We start from the raw sequence: 6,529 nt of genomic DNA on the forward strand, positions 1-6,529 counted from the left end.
ACTTTTTGACTACTCAAACCTTTTTAAAATGTATGATTATAACAAAACAAGTATAAAGCACGAAAATCAAGAAGAATTAACACAATCCAATATATAAATTTATATTATCCTTAAATCACGATGGTATATGCCTATAAAAAAACGATGGATTAAAATCCGATTGAATTTGCATGAAATATACTTCTGCAACAAAAACACTAAATCTTTTGTTAAATTACACAACTAAAGTATCCTTGATGATACTTATTAGACATAATATAATATAATCTTGTCATCTGCCAATTTGCAATGTAAAAAACAACGAAGCCATTGAATGCGTCATCAGCTTAATTAATTAAATGCATATAAACCCACGATCCGTCAACTAATAAATAATGTGCTTAAATTAACATCAAGGTACTCCTACTTCTTGGGACAATTTTTGTTTTTTAACCTGCAACTTATAAAATTTTAACATCTGGACAGCAAATTTGCACCTTCTTCTGAGCTATTTTAATGCCCTTTTGGCAAGAGACACCTATAGGTTCAAATAGCCAACTATAGGACAATGGCCACTACAGGGTAGACATTCCTATAAACTCCACTAGGCTAATTGTTTGGGGCGGCATAACATTATGGGATAATAATTTTTCTTTCATTGCACACAAAAAAAAAAGAGTATTACAGATTAGAATATGGCTCTTTTTGAAGCTACTTCACACTATCTAGTTATTAGTTGGTACCTTTTTAAGTGTCTTCCACGTGCCCTTGGGTAGTTAATCATGTTGTGCTATTGGTGCAAAGTGTATCAAACATTTGGGAATGCAAAGTAGAGATTGGCCAAACCAAGCCAATCAAATCAATGTTTTTTTTCGGAGGAATCTATGAGTTTGAAGAGTCCTAAACGATTGGCTAACCCCTGCTCTCCAACATGCAAAATAATGGATGTAGCCTTTCATGATCAACCAAACCCACTCCTTATATGTCAGGCAGGCTCTTTCTCACTACTCTTTTGCTGATTCCTTCCAAGGTGGAAGCCCCATTTAGCACACTATTTTGAAATACATGGACACTTTCGGCCTAGTATCAGGTTAACAAAAAAATAAAAGTTGATTCAATTAATATGAATAAAACTCATTGCATAAAAACGTAGGCTTGAATCTTAATATTGATGTGAAAATTTTATTAATAGATAATGGAGGCTTGAATCTTAATATTGATGTGAGAATTTTATTAATAGATAATTTATGTATATGTTTGTATTGAATTGTAAGACTTATCTTAATCCAAATAGTTTTTCAGACTTAACTCATCTAAGAATACATTATTTTCAACATACTATTATATATTGAAATTTATTAATAAATTTAAAATTATATACGGGACTTGTGTTAACAAAAGGTGAGACTTATATTATCACTAAACAATTAAAAAAAACATTTAAATGATTATATTTCTAATGCTAGTAGGACTTTTCTAATGTTTATCATAAGTGTGTTACAAAAGGGAGTCTATGTATCGACAAATATGAATTCTCATTATAATAATCTTTTAATTTGTTGTTTAGTACTTTAAGGTCTATACAATATCTTGTAATTTGTTATATTATAATATATTTTTTATCACTTAATTTAAAGGAGTCTAACTCAATTGATTGAATAACATGTATGAATTATTATAAATTTTTTAATATTTATCTTTAATTCTTGTAAAAAAGATATCCTTCATCATCACCTACTTTAAGGAAATCTAGCTCATTCAAAGGCTATTTTTACAATGAATTGGATTGTTAGTCTCCACTCATGTCGGGCACTAAGAGCATTCTGGCATGCATATTGATCAGTCAACTAAAGTACCAAGGGCAGAAACCTAACGTCATGCAAAATACATCCCAGGTAAAGATAAGCATAACATGGTTGCAGAATGCAGTGAACCAACAAGGTGTAACACCCCATGACACCAATCATATCATGTCTCTCTACGAGTCACCTTCAATATTGTGGACAGTAATTCCCATCTGACCCAAAACCAAGGATAATTTTAGTGGAAGACTAATATTATGATGATGTACCATATGAAACATCCAAAGTCCAAAGCCCCAACTCCTCATACAATTCTCAATTTTATCAATCAAATCAATGCAACACTGCCTCTCGTAAGAATTGAATATTTGAACCAAAAAAGAACTTAAACAAATTAAGGAGTACTTTGTTTAACAAAACTTTTTTTATTTTCATTTTTAATTACAAAACGTTAATTTTAGTTCCACCTTGTGTCTTATTTTCAAAACTTTGCATAGGAACTAGTGAAACAACTTTATATTGCTTTATGTTTGAAAAAGTTTATTTAAAAAACAGTAAATGGATGAGTTTATTACCAAAAAAAAAATAGCAAGAAAACATGTAATTACGGTTCCTTTCGTATTTGATTCCTGGTGTTTGGTGCTAAAAACACTTAACCCTTGTTGGCATTTTTTTTTTCATATAACTATTAATCATATGAAATAAATTTTTCTCTTTTTGTCTTCTTATATTCTCCAGCTTTGCTTTGAATGTTTTAACCTTCAAAGTTAGTTATAAGAAATCTTAATGTTTGGATCAATAAAAAGAAAAGAAATGTAATGGAATGAAAATATTACTTATAATTGTGTTTTATCTTTTAAACATTGAATTGAAATTAAAATTGATAATATTTTTTTCCTCAAAAATTGGAAGTACGTGCCAACAAAATGGTCCAATGGCCCGCAATCCACTCGGGCCGAGTTTCATAACTATTCCGTACAATAAATTTTTAGCCTAATTTATCTTCACCTGCAAATGAGTTAGGTAATCAAATTAACATAGTAATTACTACTGAAGTTATGGAGTAAAACAAAATCTAATTCCACATCTTGTTTAGTTGTGGATGTTTTAATTATGGATTCAATATCAGGGAAAAATAAATAAATTACTAGTTGAACCACATGATAAAAAAAATAGAACCTTATAAGGAACTTGCATCCAAGTAACAAATGTAAAACTCCTTTTAAAATTAATACGACATTTTGTTCTCAATACAAGAGTACTATTATTTATCGCTATGATTTTACTTTGACAAAATTACATTTTTGGTCTCTCACTTTAGCTCCAATTTTGCATTTGGTCCCTTGATAATTTAATTCACAAATTTAGTCTTTCTATTTCATAAAATCCTGTAATATTGATCCCGGATGCCTTAATTGTTAAGCGCAGTGACGTTGCCTGTCATGCGTCAACGTCTTAGAACACCTTGAATTGCATTTTTTAATCCATGCAAAGGAGGCATTTTTCTTACAACATCCACAATGCAACCATCCACGTATTGTTCAAACTCGTTCCTCTCGCAAAGGTTAGCGTCTTTGAGTCTCTTCACAGCCACAGTGCAACCATCGTCAAGCACCACTCTGTAAACCGTTCCCAAGCTTCCTTTTTCGAGCATTTCCGTCAAAGCTCGAAGCAGATCCTCTAACTCAAACTGGTTCCTCCTATCGAAAAACACAAGCTTGCTTCGTTCCATCTCAGTGTTCGTCCCATCACTATCTCTATCCAAGTTTCCACCGTTCCCGTACACCATCTTCTCGCTCCTAATACTATTCCCATTTTTTCTCTTCGCAGTCTCGCTCCCCACTACTGAACCAGAGGTGGATCCTCTGGTACAACAATGCGCCATCGCGAACGACATCGCCACCAGCACCGCCACGCAAGCCACCACAACGATCGCCACAATGACACCGACTCTCAACCCTTTCTTTCTCGAATTGTTAGGAACGGTTACGCTACTGGTTTGTGGGAACGAGCTCTGTTTTGCAGGAACGATTATCATGGTAGTCTCTGTGTTTGGCTCTGTTTCAGAGCATTTGGGTAGCAAGGTGGACCCACAGAGGAGAGGGCGTGGTTTCCAAAGAGTACGGTGAGCATGGAATCAGGAACATGGCTACGGAGTTCGTTGTTGGTGACGTTTTGTACAGTGAGATTAAGGAGGGAAGCTGAAAGGTCGGGGACGTGGCCAGAGAGGGCGTTGTTCTGTAACCTCAATGTGAGGAGGTGGGTTTGTTTCGTTCGTTGTGTGGGGATTGGGCCGCGGATGTTGTTGTCATAGATGTCAAGGCGAAGGAGAAGGCATAGCGAGGATATCTTCGTCAAAATCTCGACGTTGAAATCGTTGCGGGAGAGGTACAGTAGTTCCAGGCTTGTGCAATTTAAGAGAGGTGAAATGGTGTCGTTGAAGCGATTTTTGTGGAGGTTGAGGAAGCGCAGGTTAGTGTGGAAAGGGTATCCAAAGGAGACATTTTTCTTAATTTTACATGACAGAAGCACCTTGATTTTAGGGTAATTTTTTTTTTACCATAGATGAGTTAAAAAACACAATTCAAGGTTCTCTCTGAAACATGACAGTCGACATCACTACTTAACGGTCAACGTCCAATTGAGACGTTCGGGACCAACATTGCTGGATTTTATAAAACAGGAAAACCAAATTTATGAATTAAATTACTAGAAGACCAATTGCGAAATTGGAGGTAAAGTGAGGGACCAAAAGTACAATTTTGCCTTTTACTTTTAAGTTGTTTTTGTCCATTTTCGTTTCATATGATTCAGCAGTAACCTTCACTCATTGTGTTAACAAAACCTTACAAAATAGGTTTTCAAATAAGTAATTCTAAAACTAAACTAACCCAAACATGAACAGTAAAAAAACACTGATTTGTACATTTAGCTCTTCATATCAAACTGGCAATTTTGTAATGGTGACAAACTTGCGTACTGAACTATTGAACTGAGTTTCCTCCATTATTCTCTGACATCATGAATTACCAAAGTCTCTTCCAAGCTTGGCTGTCAGCAAAACCATGAATTGATTCCTAATTAGCTGTGCTGTGAATTTGTGACAAAAACAATAAATTAACACCTCCAATGTACAAATAACACAACAATCCAATCTCAAGGGAACTTCTTATTCATGGCGGCAATTTGCACAAAGATTTCATTTAATTATCACACCTGATTGTGGTGTTACATAGCCTGTTGCTCTTTTCCCACACACAAGCCACCAATGTCGTCAACTGATTCTCGATCTTTAAGAAAGTATCCATCCTTCCGGGGCTCATAATCCTTTCCCCTCCAAACCACAATTTGTTCATTCTCAAAAGTCACCAGAATACAGGGCACCATGTCCTGCATTAACACACGAGATAATTTAATAAGGAGCAACTTAAATCACAAAACCCAGGGGAACAAAACTTGAAAATCAGAAACCATGTCTTCTCTATAAAATGTTTGGAAGGTAGAGCAGAGTGCCATCAATATTGTATTACCATTACCACTATTATTGTTATTTAATTATAAAGAAAAATTACACTTTACCCCATTGATTTCACTTAAAAACTGATAGATAACCATTATCACCAAGTAACACATTTCCAATCAAATAAAAATAGTCTAGCCAAACCTACAGACTCATCAAGTCATCAAATCAAGCATTTTTAGGCACTAGCCACTTTCTTTTACATTCTTTAATTTTGGATTAGTTTCTTTTACATTCTGAAGAGTCCACAATCACATTTGGTCCTCAAGAATAGATTATGAAAAACAATCCAATCTGTTTCAGTAGTTTTTCAAAGTAAATTTGTAATATCTATATATCATAAGATTGACTGAGGGTAGTAGGATTTCCACGCTTTTCTAGAAAATTAAACTAATTGGCCCAACAGGAATATAAAAAAAATCCCTACAATCAACACTTCAAAATCAATTTTTTTAACAAGTAGGACCCAGACAATTTCCATAAAAAAGAATAGATTATGAAAAACAATCCAATCTGTTTCAGTAGTTTTTCAAAGTAAATTTGTAATATCTATATATCATAAGATTGATTGAGGGTAGTAGGATTTCCACGCTTTTCTAGAAAATTAAACTAATTGGCCCAACAGGAATATAAAAAAATCCCTACAATCAACACTTCAAAATCAATTTTTTTAACAAGTAGGACCCAGACAATTTCCATAAAAAAGAATCTTTGTAAAATCCCATTTGAAAAGTGATTCTAATTTATAATACCCAAACAGACTTAATTTTAAAACCTCTATAGAGGCACCTAATCATGCAAGCTGAAAAGGCATTCTTCATTATAGTTATGCAACAAAAGAAAATTACATGGCAAACATCTCTGACCATGGGTACCAAAAAAGCATAATAACCGTTTATTGCTGCAATTCACTTCAGAGTCAATAATGTTTACAAAAAGCATACTGGCAACCGAAATAAGACAATACGATGCATGCACATACCAAATTTTGTTAAAGCAGGAACAGCTAGTCCTCTCTTCCAAATTTCTTTCGTTTCCTTAATACTTAAGCCATTAATTGTTGTCTTAATCAGTCGGGGATATACAGGTTCATGGGGCTTCCACAACATGACAGGTATTACAGGCCTCTTTTTCGGATTATAATTCCTGCCTCTGTATAATATATGTGGACAAGACCGGATCTTCACCTAAAGATCTTCAACTAAAGATGCTCTAATACAACTAAGAA

The 6,529-nt window shown here is 34.1% G+C and overlaps 1 long non-coding RNA gene across 1 annotated transcript; it reads right to left on the bottom strand.

Moving 5' to 3' along the window:
* Positions 1-4,522: 4,522 nt before the first annotated feature.
* On the bottom strand, positions 4,523-6,329 carry LOC114418313. The gene is made up of 2 exons (XR_003668001.1): positions 4,998-6,329; positions 4,523-4,871 (listed from the first exon to the last, which is right to left on the bottom strand). It is a non-coding gene; the product is annotated as an uncharacterized LOC114418313 (long non-coding RNA).
* Between the last annotated feature and the right edge of the window lie 200 nt (positions 6,330-6,529).

Source organism: Glycine soja, chromosome 7, assembly GCF_004193775.1.
Source record: "Glycine soja cultivar W05 chromosome 7, ASM419377v2, whole genome shotgun sequence".
Taxonomy (NCBI): Eukaryota; Viridiplantae; Streptophyta; class Magnoliopsida; order Fabales; family Fabaceae; genus Glycine; species Glycine soja.